Genomic DNA, 15655 nt, shown 5'->3' with positions numbered 1-15655 from the left:
CTAATCCAATTCATTATCACCTTCCACTGCCACACACACACACAGCTAAACCGCTAAAGCCCACCAGAGCCCACACCTCCACTCTCTGGGGGACGCTCTGCTATCCGCCGATCAGGGGAGAGAGAGAAAACTGCTAAAAAAAAAAAAAAAGAAATGCTAGAGAGACTGGCCATCCATCCATCACTGCTAACAAGACTCTGCCAACAGCGTCGTCCAGAAGCCCTGACCGCAGACGGCATGTGGCCCAACTGGGACTCAAACCACCTTTCCAGCAGTTCCAGAGCTCATCGGATCTGCTCAGCAATACCCTGAACCCCAGAGATATCTCCTACTGACTCTCCCTCTCTCTTCTCTCCTCTCTTCTCTTCTCCCTCACTTAATGCTGGACTGAGAATATTGTCCTGTGATCACTGATGCCTTTTAAGGTCATGCCACAGCATCTCAATCTCAAGGATTCAGGTCAGGACTTTGACTATAGGCCACTCCAAAGTCTTCACTCTGTTTTTCTTCAGCCATTTATTCAGAGGTGGACCTGCTGGTGTGTTTCGGGTCATTGTCCTGCTGCAGAACCCAAGTTCGTTTCAGCTTGAGGTCACGGAGAGGTGGCCAGATATTGTCCTTCAGGATCGTTTTGGTAGACAGCATAGAATTCATGGTTCCTTTTATCACAGCAAGTCTTCCAGGTCCTGACGCAGCAAGACAGCCCAAGACCATCATACTACCACCACCATGTTTTACTGTAGGTACACTCTAAGAAATATAAGTACAGATTTGTACTTAAAAGAGTACAAAGCTTGTCGCTGGGGCTGTACCTTATATTGAGGCACAAAAAAGTACCTTTCAGTGAAAGTCCTTTTTTGTACCCATGGTTTTTGTGGCAGTAAAGATCATAAAGATTATAAACGTTATCATCAACTAAATATGGCTCAAAAACTTGATGATCCAAAATTGTCTGGCTTTCAAATAAAAAATGTGCAATTTAAATATATATTGTTCATTAGTACAGTGATGCAGAATACTGAATGTACCCTTTGGCTGGTTAAATGGTACAAATTTGTACTTATTGCTGTTAGAAATGACTTTGTACTTCAGAGGGAACAAATCTGACCCTGTAAAGACCAATATTGTACCTTTGAAGGTACAATTATAAAGAGTGTACCTTCGAGTACAAAAAAGTACTCATATCGTACCTCTGTTTTTTAGAGTGTATGTTGATGTTCTTTTTCTGAAATGCAGTGTTACACACCTTCCCAAAAGTTCAGATTTTGTTTCATTGGTCCACAGAGTATTTTCCCAAAAGTCTTGGGCATCATCAAGATGTTTTCTGGCAAAATTGACATGAGTATCAATGCTATTTATACTCAGCAGTGGTTTTCTGCTTGGTACTCTACAATGCAGGACATTTTTGCAGAGTCTCTTTCTTATTGTGGAGTCTGACCAATTGGGGCAAATTGTTGTGGGGTCTTTTGTGACCTCTTGGATGAGTCGTTGCTGTGCTCTTGGGGTAATTTTAATCACTGTTCTGTTTTTTTTTTATTGTGCTTTGAGGTGCCAAAATTAAAAAAAAAGTTTTATGACCTTTTTTTCCAGGCTGATAGATCTAAATGACTTTCTTTCTCATTTGTTTGCTTTGTCTATTTGGTTCTATTTAAGTCATTTCTTGATTGAGAACAGGTGTGACAGTAATCAGGCCTAGGTGTCTCTAGAGAAATAGAACTATAGGTGTGATAAACTACAGTTTAGTTATGTTTTAACTAAGGAAAGTTAATAAAACCTTCATTTAAAAACTGCATTTCGTGTTTACTTGTGTTGTCTTTGACTTTTTCTTTTTATTTGTTTGGTGATATATACACATATGAAAGAGGTTAACAGAGAATGGTCAGACCTGTTTGAGCTGAGAGAAAGGCCACAGTAATGCAGATTACCACCAGCTGAGTTTTTATAATGGAAGATACAAGCTGTACAGAGCTAGGATAGTAATGTTAGCTCAATTAGCATTCTGGCTTTTTGGCAGTCTCAATATGCCTGGAGTTTTCTGCCAAGGTGTGGCACTAGTAAACTCAGAACTCAGAGTTGAAATTTGTTTTTTGTTTTTTTAATGAGAAAACCGGTTGCCTGGAAGTTAATGTAATTTTTTATTTCTGTTATACCACTTCATTTACACATAAATTCTCATAGTATCTTGTGTTCCAAGTAAATGAAAAAAAAAAAACAATGAAATTGAAACACCTGTCATTTTAGTGTGGCTAAATTGGAGCAGCCTGGTGGTCAGTCTTCATTAATTGCACATTAATTGCACCAGTAAGAGCAGAGTGTGAAGGTTCAATTAGCAGGGTAAGAGCACAGTTCTGCTCAAAATATTGCAATGAACACAACATTATGGGTGACATACCAGAGTTCAAAAGAGGACAAATTGTTGGTGCACGTCTTGCTGGAGCATCTTTGACCAAGACAGCAAGTCTTTGTGATGCATCAAGAGCCACGGTATCCAGGGTAATGTCAGTATACCACCAAGAAGGACCAACCACATCCAACAGGATTAACTGTGGACGCTGTAAGAGGAAGCTGTCTGAAAGGGATGTTCGGGTGCTAACCCGGATTGTATCCAAAAAACATAAAACCTGTATTTCTGTCCTCAAAGAAAGATTTTCCACAGCACATAGAACAGATGCTGCACTTAATTGTGGTGCACATACTCGATTTAGGCACATTCAGTTCCTTTGTCGTGCAAACATTCTGGTGTGCTAACTGGGTTCGAACATCGGACTCGTGCTCTACATGTGACCAATCAACATTCTTTTTTTTTTTACAAACAATCAACGCATTAATTTGTATTAACAAGACGTGCATACAAGATGCATTACAATTAACCACTCAGAATGAAGTGGAATATTGATAAATATTGTATATGTGTGTGTGTGCGTGTGTGTGTGCATGCTGGCTTTGCAGAAATAGATCTGCTGGCACTGTGTCCAGGGAATTCACTATCCTTCTTTGAAAAGCAAATTAATTAAAGCAGAGAGAGAATGCAGAGTAACTGTAATTTCTCACGTCACGTTCGCGCTACGCAAAAAACAATCAGGCCTTCTCAGCAGTTATAAATAACAGCATCAATTGGAATCGGGTAGCGGGTGCATAGTCAATTTAATTTCATTGATATTAGAGCAAACTCAAGAGCAAACTGAATGCACAGTTAAACTAGAATAGAAGAAATTAGTCCATAAACACCATCAATAAAAACGTCTATACGCAAGAATAGGAGATATTAGTCCATAAAGACCATCAATAAAAACGTCTATACGCAAGAATAGGAGATATTAGTCCATAAAGACCATCAATAAACACACATTTACATTAGAATATAAAATATTAGTCCATAAACACCATCAATAAAAATGTCTATACGCAAGAATAGGAGATATTAGTCCGTACACACCATCAATAAACACTTCTCTACATTAGAATAGGAGATATTAGTCCATAAACACCATCAGTAAAAATTTCTGTACACTAGAAAAGGGGATATTAGTCCATAAACACATCAATAAAACGTATGTACACTAAAATAGGAGATATTAGCCTTTAAACACCCTCAACAAAAACACACCTGTACAACAGAAAAGGAGATATTAGTCCATAAACACATCAATAAAAACTTCTGTACACTAGAATAGGAGATATAAGTCCATAAACACCATCAATAAAAACTTCTGTACATTAGATTAGGAGATGTTAGTCCATACACACCATCAATAAACACTCCTCTACACTAGAATATGAGATATTAGTCCATAAACACCATCAATTAAAACTTCTTTACATTAGAATAGGAGGTATTAGTCCATAAATACCATCAGTAAAAACTTCTGTACACTAGAAAAGGGGATTTTAGTCCATAAACACATCAATAAAACATCTGTACACTAGAATAGGAGATATTAGTATATAAACACCATCAATAAACACATTTTTTTTTGCATTAGAATAGGGGATATTAGTCCATAAACACCATCAATAAACACTCTTTACACTAGAACAGGAGATATTAGTCCATTAACACCCTCAATAAAACAGCTGAACACTAGAAAAGGAGATATTAGTCTATAAACACCAATAATAAAACTCCTTTACATTCGAATAGGATATATTAGTCCATAAACACATCAATAAAACGTCTGTAAACTAGAATAGGAGATATTAGTCTATAAACACCCTCAATAAACACTCCTTTACATTAGAATAGGAGATATTAGTCCATGAACACCATCAACAAAAACATCTATATGCAAGAATAGGAGATATTAGTCCATAAACGTGATTGATAATCACTTCTGTATACTAAAATTGGAGATACTACTGCATAAACACCCTTAATAAACATCCCTATACACTAGCATATGAGATACTACACCTCAATAAACACTGTTGCACACTAGAATAGAATACATTAGCCAATAAACACACTTAATAAATCAGTCCATCACACTAGTATATGACATACTAGTCTAAAAAACATTATAATAAGCACTCCTGTGCACTAGAATGGGAAATAGTAGTATATAAACACCATCAGTAAACACTCCAGTACATTAAAATAGGAGATAAAAGTGTATATAAACACAATCAGTACACACTCCTGTACACTAGAATGAGAGATAGTAGTCTATAAACACCATCAGTAAACACTCCTGTACACTAAAATAGGAGATAAAAGTGTATATAAACACCACCAGTAAACACTCCTGTACACTAGAATGGGAGATAGTAGTCTCTAAACACCACCAGTAAACACTCCAGTACACTAGAATGGGAGATAGTAGTCTATAAACACCACAGTAAACACTCCAGTACACTAGAATGGGAGATAGTAGTCTCTAAACACCACAGTAAACACTCCAGTACACTAGAATGGGAGATAGTAGTCTCTAAACACCACCAGTAAACACTCCAGTACACTAGAATGGGAGATAGTAGTCTATAAACACCACAGTAAACACTCCAGTACACTAGAATGGGAGATAAAAGTCTATAAACACCATCAATAAACACTAGAATAAGAGATAATAAACCATAATTACACTAAAATCTGAAATACTAGTCTATAAACACCATATATAAAACCTTTATACTATAGAATAAGAGATATTAAACCATAATTACCCTCAATAAACACTTCTATACTCTAGAATAAGAGATATTAAACCATAATTACCCTCAATAAACACTTCTATACTCTAGAATAAGAGATATTAAACCATGATTACCCTCAATAAACACTTCTATACTCTAGAATAAGAGATATTAAACCATAATTACCCTCAGTAAACACTTCTATACACTGGAAATAAGTCTGTAAATACCTCAGTAGTGCAGTGCAGAGCTGTGTTGGGTGGGGAGTTGGAGGAGAGCGGTTTAATACAGAAAAGCAGGGAAACCCGTAGCTTGTGGCGATTTTCTGTAAAGCCGGCGGAGCTGCAACATTTGACCACAGGCTAAATCTGTCATTGCACTGACCCGGCTGCTTCAGCGCTGTCAGACTGCACTGATTCTGCACTGCCTGCAGGACTCTGAGAGTGCACAGCGCACGCAGCACTGTAATAAAGCCAGAGGCAACTCATTTCCAGCCAAATAATAATAAAGAAATCTCTTTATTTGTCAGGAGATGCTTCTGAAAATACTAGATAGAAGATATTTCCTCCTGCGAAATGAAAGAGAGGGTTCAATATTAAAAATCAAATGATGCTGTTATGACTGTTAGAACAACAGTAGCTGGATAACTAAGCTGATGTGGCTAGTTTGTTAGCATGCTAACGGGCCAACTTGTTAGCTTAACCAAAGCGCAGTAGAGACAGAGACTTAACACCTGGTTTTAGACCACAATCATTTAGTGACAGTTCTGGTGGAAACAGGAGAGTTGAAGTGCACATTGAATTCTGCTGTGATTTGGGCAGCCATGCTTTTACGTTTTTTTGGATACAATCCGAGTTAGCAGCCGAACATCCCTTTCAGAAAGCTTCCTCTTACAGCATCCACAGTTAATCCTGGTGGATGTTGTTGGTCCTTCTTGGTGGTATGATGACATTACCCTGGATACCGTGGCTCTTGATGCATCACAAAGACTTGCTGGTCTTGGTTACAGATGCTCCAGCAAGATGTGCACCAACAATTTGTCCTCTTTTGAACTCTGGTATGTCACCCATAATGTTGTGTGCATTGCAATATTTTGAGCAAAACTGTGCTCTTACCCTGCTAATTGAACCTTCACACTCTGCTCTTACTGGTGCAATGTGCAATTAATGAAGATTGGGAAGATTGGACACCAGGCTGCTCCAATTTAGCCATGAAACCTCCCACACTAAAATAACAGCAATACAATACATGTGTATAGCACTATCCAATAAATAACTAAATGATTATCCATTTCACTACATCCACTCACAGCCAACAGAGTGTGAAATATATATATATACAAATCCTATTCACAAGAGCACTGCTTAAAATGTCACTTACCATTCATTACCTTTAAGGGGTACACTCTGACTTTGGTGCATTGCTATGTCAGGGGTGCAGCTATCTGGACGTGTCCGACGCTTCTCAGCTCCTTTATAACAGTCAAACTTAGGACCAATCACAATGTCCTGTCCACTAGTGGACGGGACATATACATTGAAACTTAGCAGAACAACCAATCAGGATCTCAATTTAAGCTTATGGCAGGACAACAAACAGTAAAACCCAGGACCAATCAAAATGTCATTAATAAAAGGTGGATGGGAAAAAAAGCTCAACAATTCAAACGCAACAGAATAACCAATCAGAATTTCATTTTTAGCTAGAGAACAGGACAACAATCAAACTTAGGACCAATCACAATGTCCTGTCCAACTATGATATGGGACATCAGCATTGAAACTCAGCAGAAGAACAAATCATCTTCAGAGTCTCCATTTCAACTGGGAGGGGCGGGATAATGACTGTCAAATTGAGCAGAAGAACCAATCAGAATTTAATTTTGTTTGTGGGCAGGAAAACAGATAGACAGACAACTTCTTTGGCAGAACTTATCAGAATTCTAAGTTCAGCTGAGGACCAATCACAATCTCTTTTTTAGATAGTAGGTGGGACAATGATTAAATCTGAATCTCCTATCCAGCTGTAGGGTGGGACATGACTAACTGAGAAAAAGAGACAATAAAAATGATTATTGGGGTCCAGTTGGTGGGTGGGATATAGTCAGTAAACCCCATGAAAAGAACCAATCAGAATGGCTATTTTAGTGGAGGGCAGGACACAGACACTGACACAGGCTGAATGTCAACTCTAATCAAGTCACGTAACTGAATCAAATTCAATTAGGCTTGAATCAATTTGCACTGAGTCAAGTTGTATTGACTCATTATTTGCATTACTTTTATTCGCATCACCAGTCGTCACGGTAACGGGTGGATCTCCTCTCTGGCGGTGTCAGAAGTGACCGCTGTAGCTCTGCCCCCGCCGGCGGCGGCCCATCGGTGTGAAATCAGATGTGTGTGATGTTTATCCGAGTGAAAATGGATACGCTGCTAAATCTGCCTCTCTCCTGGTCTCAGGCTGGCTCTGAGCAACGATTCGTCATCTCCGCAGCATCACACCCTGACGCCTACATAGATCACAGCTGGATACGCATCTGACATCACTGCCACTTCTGCCCCGACATCCCTGACATGACGAACGAGGAGCCGTCGAGGGAGAAGATGACCAGATGCCTCCGTGAGGCTTCACACGGACGGATTATTCACAAATGAAGAAAACAGAAGCCTGAAAGTGCCCATAGTGACAAACCTATGTGCCCACAAATGTACCCCTAATGACAAGTCGGTGCCTGGCCCACAACGTGCCAATAGTGATCAATGCTCTGCTTACAAATGTCCCCCCAGTGACAAGCCTATGCTTTGCCCATAACCATGTCAATAGTGATCAATGCTATGCCCTCAAATGTACCCCTAGTGACAAATCTATGCTTCGCCCACAACCATGCCAATAGTGACCAATGCTCTGCCCACAAATGTCCCCCTAGTGACAAATCCATGCTCTGCTCCAACCATGCTAAAAGTGATCAATGCTCTGCCCACAAATGTACCCCTAGTGACAAGCCTATGCTTCGCCCAGAACCATGCCAATAGTGATCAATGCTCCGCCCACAAATGTCCCCCTAGTGACAAATCCATGCTCTGCTCCAACCATGCTAAAAGTGATCAATGCTCTGCCCACAAATGTACCCCTAGTGACAAATCCATGCTCTGCTCCAACCATGCTAAAAGTGATCAATGCTCTGCCCACAAATGTACCCCTAGTGACAAATCCATGCTCTGCTCCAACCATGCTAAAAGTGATCAATGCTCTGCCCACAAATGTACCCCTAGTGACAAGCCTATGCTTTTCCCACAACCATGAAAATGGTGATCAATGCTCTGCCCTCAAATGTACTGCTAGAGGCAAGTCTGTGATTTGCCCCAACCATGTCAATAGTGATCAATGCTCTGCTTACAAATGTACCCCCAGTGACAAGCCTATTCTCCACCCCAACCATGTCAATTCTGATCAGTCTGTGCACCTCACTCTAATGTGGCTATAGTTATAAACGAATGTGCCCACAAATGTACCCCTAGTGACAAATCCATGCATCGCCCACAATCATGCCAAATAGTAATCAGTCTATGCTTCATCCAGAAATGTGCCCCTAGTGACAAACCTTTGGTCCGCCCACAACCATGTCCAATAGTGATCAGTCTATGCTTCACCCACATATGTGCCTATAGTAAGCATTTAATACTTTGCCTACAATTGTGCCCAAAGTGACCAGTCCAGGCACCGCCCACAAACATGACCATAGTGAGCAGTCTCTGGTCCTCCCTGGTCCTTCACTGTATAAATACCCACCTAAACATGCAATGACATTGATTCTTTGTCTAGGTAAAAGGTTCTTTAACATGGGAACTGTGGCAGCAAAAGAGGATTTTTACACCTTTTTCATGTTTTGGTTAGATTGAATACAGTAAATTAGTCCAACAGGTCCTGGACTTTTTTTATCATTTTATTTTACCACAGCTGGCTTGGAAAAAAGTGTGGGTCCTATCTTAAACCTGGTGCAAGGGGCATCGTGATCATTGCTATCTTACACCCTCAGGCATTTATGAAATTCAATGGCACCATTGAAATAACAAGTCTGAAGGAATGGGAAGTGACACACTGTTAAGTTTATGGCACACTATAAACTAAAAATAGCCGCACAATGTGTACTTTTCCAGTCATTACGACAGGAAAGACACACGACTTTCTAAATCAAGCTGCATAATTGACGGCTCACCTAAAGGTTGCTAAAATAGAGCCCTGTGTGTTGGAGAGTGTGTTGCCTTTCCAAGTGTTGTGCTGAATTCTAGCTTTTATGCTGTTCAAAGAAACTGTATTGTATGAAAATAGACCAGAAAATAGATGTTTAATGATAGTGCGCCTTATAATCCTAAGCACCTAATAGTGCAAAAAAATTTGGTAATTAAAAGTCTGATAAATATGATTAATCTCAGACCACATAAGAAATATCTTATGTGTGCTTCTTCAGTTTACAACAGGAGATGCTAGGCTAACGCTGCTAACAAGCGCTGCACTTAGGCTGTGGCCAATCTCATTTGTTACTTAAAAGTAAAAATATTATGTAATCTTATTATAAATGACTGTAGCGCTGTGGTGAGCGCTCAGTAAATGGAAAGGTTTAAACAGCAGCAGCTCCAGCATGGGCCCTTTATCATTCCAGCGCTGCGTTTGAATAATTTACTGAATAAAATGAACGCTATTAAAAAGAGAGCAGGCGTTATTCAGAGAGGGACAAAACCGTGCGGCTCCAGGGTCAGTCAGTGTTAAACAGGGCTGTGATTGATTTTTTCTCGTCCGCTTCAGTGATTTCAATATAAAAAAAAACCTAGTCTAGCATGTTCAATTTTTATATATACATTAGTGCTTGAAAGTGTGTGAAGTGTTTGGGCTTTTCTAAAGACGATGACCCCGAGGTCTACTAAAGAATGCTTAGAGAAGAATAAAGTTAATGTTGTTGAATAAAGCAAAGTCAAAGTTCTGATCGTAATCTAATAGAACTGTGAGGAAGGAGCTGAAGCAGCAGTTTATGTGAGAAAAGACACGTTCACATGGTACGAAGCAATGGGCTAAAATTCTTCCGATGTGCCGATGTGCAGGACTGAACAACAGTTAACGGAACAGTTATTACAACACACCAGATAAATAAAGGATTACATACACTGAAAAAAATTATGAGTAAAATTTACTTTAAAAAAAATAATTGCAACTTTCTGCATTTGCTTTTTTATGTCAATTTAATATTAGATAAATTTAGCTTCAACTCGGTTTCAAGACTTAAATGTTACATAGAGTAAATAAGTAAACTGAACTTCAGTCAGACCTTTTTTTAGTGAGCTGGGTGTCAAACGGCACTGAGCGTGTGCAACGAGCATACTGCTCCCACATGGCTATAGCTGTGTCTCAATTCAGGGGCTGCCTCCTTCGAGGGACGCGGTCTATAAAGGTGTGTCCTTCGAAGGACGGGTAGGCTGCGATGGCAGTACTGAAATGGGACAGTCTACCCTACGGAGTATTTCCTGTTTCCGGTTTGAGATTCTACCCGCCACAACTAAAGTCAGAACTGAGAAATGAGCCAGAGATTTTGATTCTCGTTTTGCTTCAGACCACAAATTACCAAATTAATTAAGTCCAGGTTAATTAACTGTGCAGCTACTTAAATATTTTAAATGTGAACGGGTGGAACTGAACATAAACAAATAAAAGGGCGTTTGAAATGAAGTTGGAAAAAAGAGAATAAATTAGAATAAAGTATTATGTTATATATATATATATAAATTAAATAATACTTATAAATAAACAAAATAATACATTAAAACATACACACACACACACACATATATATATATATATATATATATATATATTATTTTGTATATGTAAATAATATATAAGTATTTATAGACCTATAAACTATTAACATATAACAATATAAACATGATACTACATATATAAGCTAAATAATACTTAGATATTTATATATATATATAAACTAAATAATATAAATGCTATAATATATAAATAATATTTCTAATATCTATATGTATTTATATATCTATAAACTACATAATACTACATATACTACATAATACAGCCGACTCCTCTGCTGACTCCACCCTTTTAATGCTGAAATAAGCCGGCATGCAATGAATCTTGGGATACTGTAGGCTGTGAATTATGCACCCGGTGGATCCTTCGTTTCCCAGGAAAAGTAGGCTGCATTCGCCGGCCGCATTCGAAGGAGTCTTCGAAATGGGACAGCCTAGTCGCTCCACTGTGACGTAATCGGCCTTCAAATGAGTCCTTCGAAGGGTGCAGCCCCTGAATTGAGACACAGCTTATGACAGGATTGGGGGGGCTAACTGTTGACTGTTGTCAGGGTTTTAATCAGTCAGTCAATCAGCACCTGTATTTCCCACAACTAAGATAAAAACATGCAAATATTTACCACAACATGGGTGCAAGGCGTGAAAATAGACTGTCGAGGGGGTGTTAAGTATTAAAAAGCATTGCAACGTGCCTAAGTCTCTAATTGGCTGGCTGACCTTCCTAACCCCTTATCAGAGAACAGAGAACAAGGTCATCATGAACATTTAAAAATAATTGCAACACTAGGGAAACCACTTTTTCATCAAATTCCATTTTTTTCTCATTGTCCACTCTGTTGTTCAGCTTGCTATAACAAGGAGGAGACATGAATGACAGGGAACAAAAAGTGAAAACAGCTTGAGCGTGTCAGTGTGTCTTTGCTATCACCCGAACATCCCTTTCAGACAGCTTCCTCTTACAGCGTCCACAGTTAATCCTGTTGGATGCGGTTGCTCCTTCTTGGTGATATGCTGACATTACCCTGAATACTGTGGTTCTTTATGCATCACAAAGACTTTCTCTCTTGGTCACAGATGCTCCAGCAAGACGTGCACCAACAATTTGTCCTCTTTTGAACTCTGGTAAGTCACTCATAATGTTGTGTGTATTGCAATATTTAGAGCAAAACTGTGCTCTTACCCTGATAATTAAACCTTCAAACTGCGCCTCGCATGTAAGGGTGTAAGACAGACAGTGATGTCAGTAACGCGTTACTTAGTAACGCGTTACTCTAATCTGACCCTTTTTTTTCAGTAACGAGTAATCTAACGCGTTACTATTTCCAATCCAGATTAAAGTTACTTATTTAAGTCACTGTGCGTTACTCTCTCTCTCTCTCTCTCTCTCTCTCCACCTCATCTCCTACACACACACACACACCGCTCCCTTACCCATTCCCCCTCCGCTCTTCCCCAATCACACGCGTCTCGCTTTCTCCCCTGTCTCTCTCTCTTTCTCCCAATTCACTAGTCAGGGCAGCGGTCTGCCACAAATTTGATTGGCAGAGGAGAGCATTTAAAGATTTTACACCACACGTGATTGGAAGTACACTGTGGCGCAGAGTGCACATACCGTAAAGACAAGAAAAGTTCCGGTGCTTTAAATGAACACTGTCAGAATTAAATCCTTCTCAGTAGTTGGGTTCGGTATGGGTCCGTATTGGACAACGTCTGGGTTTTTATTGGGTTGTTTATGTTAAGGCGGCGGGACGTGGTGTGTGCAGCTGTTGAAAGTAACTAATAAAGTAACTTGTAAAGTAACTTAGTTACTTTTAAAATCAAGTAATCCATAAAGTAACTAAGTTACTTTTTAAAGGAGTAATCAGTTATCAGTAATCGGATTACTTTTTCAAAGTAACTATACCATCACTGAAGACAGAGCTATAGGTCTTTTAAATAGGATTATAGTCAACAGAATTAAAAATTCTGAAAAAAGTCATTTTTTGGAAAGGCACAGTATTCTGATAGTGAATACTATTAATTTTCCTTGATAAATAAATGACCAGATCTGTTACTTTTAATTTTTTTTTTTATTTACTTGGTTCTTATCTGCTTTTTTGACTTGTGGGGAAATCTTTTAAAGTTGTAGGTCAAGTTTATGTGGAGTTATAAAACATTTTAAATGGTCTACAGACTTTTAAGCACAACTGAAGACACTGAAGACAATTATTATTTAAAAAACACACTAATAGAGCTCATTATACATATTTTTTATATTTTCATTTTTTTGTGTGGATGCTTGTGAAGTCGCTGTGCAATGGAGGGTGTTTGATAGGGATTAAAAGGGCATGAGGAGCATAGCTAAGTGTGTGTGTGTGTGTGTGTGTGTGTGTGTGTGGACCTGTTTCTATGGCAGTCTAGGCCGAGGCACTCCTTCCCCATAATGGCCTTCTAGCTGAGCACTTTGCCACGGACCATTGACTGAAGTGTGTGCATGGCTGTGTGTGTGTGTGTGTGTGGTGTGTGTGTGTGTAATCTGTTTAGGTGTTGAATTCTCCCAAGTGTGTGTGGTCTAGGACGCTGTCAGTGCTGCTAAAGTAAAGAGAGAGAAAGTGTGTGGCTTATAAAGCTGCATGATATACAGTGTACTGCAGGTGGTTATACTGCATTTAAGGTTGCCTATGACCTTTTTTTTAATAGAGGGTGTTATAAATGCATTACAATGTGCTATAAGCAGTGTGTAATATTTTATAATGCATTATAATGTAACTGTTCTTTAGGAGCTGTAGGTATACAATATACTGTATGAAAAATGCCTTATTAAGCAAAAGTAAGTGAACTCATTGGTAATGGTAGGCTTCATAATGCTTTAGAATACCTGATAATAATTGCGGGTCATTTGCAACACGTTTCCTTTTTGGAAGCGGCCCAAGAGGTATTTTAGAAATAGAATGAAAGTTGGCCCGCTGTTAAGCAGGTTTTTATAAAGTGAGATTCAAAGTTTAAACGCTAGCTGTCAGAAACGGGCCAAAGAGTGTAAAAGCGGAGAGAGTGCGCATTTCTAGCGCAGAAAAAACAGGCTAAAGAGTCTAAAAGGGGAGAGAGTGCGCATTTCTAGCGCAGAAAAATGGGCCAAAGAGTCTAAAAGCGGAGAGAATGCGCATTTCTAGCGCAGAAAAATGGGCCAAAGAGTCTAAAAGCGGAGAGGGTGCGCATTTCTAGCACAGAAAAACGGGCCAAAGAGTCTAAAAGCGGAGAGAGTGCACATTTCTAGCACAGAAAAACGGGCCAAAGAGTCTAAAAGCGGAGAGAGTGCGCATTTCTAGCGCAGAAAAATGGACCAAAGAGTCTAAAAGTTGCCGTAATTAAGGAGTTTAATATTAAGAGACATCATGAAATTAAACATCAATTTGAAAAATCTTAGTTTACACAACACTGTCAAAGATAAAGATAGTAAGTCAAGTAAAATGGTGTGTAAATTAAATAATCAGGAAAAAAGTATTATTTAAAGTGGTAAATTTCATTATTTGTTTTATTACAGAGTGTGGCCCGTGACTTCTCCTTCTGGCCCCCAACAAAAAAGTTTGGACACCCCTGATTTAGGGTGTATCAGTGTGTCTTTGCTATCGTAACAACGGGAAAATGTGCAAAAAGCATGAATTAATTCTCTTAATTGATTATGGGTGTGTTTTGGTGTAACTTGCAATAAATCAGTACGTCATTTGCCATTCCCTTTAAGAACCAGGTGCACTCTGACTTTGGTGCATTGCTATTTTAATGGCACAGCTACCTGGACATGTCCAACGCTTCTCAAATGTAAAAGTTGGGTTTGTGCACTGCTGCATTTCTATGTGTGCGTAACAAGCGGGGGGTGTTCAAGTGAAAGAAATGCACCTGTGTTGACAATTTTGTGCCAAGGTAGCAATGAACATCCGACTGTTGACATCTGCCTAGGTTGTATTCAGTCAGTGATGCACCTGTTGTTTTATACCTATATGTTTTCTATTGCCAAAGATACAAGCATTACACCACAAATTTACCTGAACACACCTCACTTCTAGACCATGATGCATCACTGCAGATTTATTCATAAGCACATTTGCTATTTAAACAATGCAGTCTGCTGCACATTAATCCTACATTAGTTATGAGATGGCAGTCGAATCCACAGCTCCATCTAGCATTTAAGCAAGGAACTGCAGCTGGTCCTGTGACCAATAAGTCCCTACAATGAGCTTTGCACAGAGCTGCTGTAATCCTGAGCTCCTAAATCGGCTCCTAGATCTGCTAAATTTATAAAATATTGGGCAGTCTTGGGTATTCTGTGGTATGGGTAAACTTGTGGTGAAATCACTGATTTGGTTGTCATTCTGTGGTCGATGCCAATCATTATCCCTACCACACACCATCAACTCATACAAAACCTAAACTCAATGCAAAACAGTTGTAAACAGTAACGGAACCCTTTTTGGTGATTTGGGAGATGTTACATCATTTCTTGGAATGAATTAACCAGGCAAAAAAACAGTAAAGCATTCAAATAAAACAATGTCCTCAAAATAAAAAAAGATGCATCAAACCTGTCAGTGCTTTTTATTTTTTTACTTTATTTTTTTTTATTTAATATTTTTTTATATATATATATTTATTAGTCAATTCACCATGAAATGTTCACACCATGTAAAGACCAGCTGGCATTTTTTTTTTATATAGTGTAAAAA

This window comes from Astyanax mexicanus, chromosome 23, assembly GCF_023375975.1.
Source record: "Astyanax mexicanus isolate ESR-SI-001 chromosome 23, AstMex3_surface, whole genome shotgun sequence".
NCBI lineage: Eukaryota > Metazoa > Chordata > Actinopteri > Characiformes > Acestrorhamphidae > Astyanax > Astyanax mexicanus.
This window is presented reverse-complemented; position numbering follows the sequence as displayed.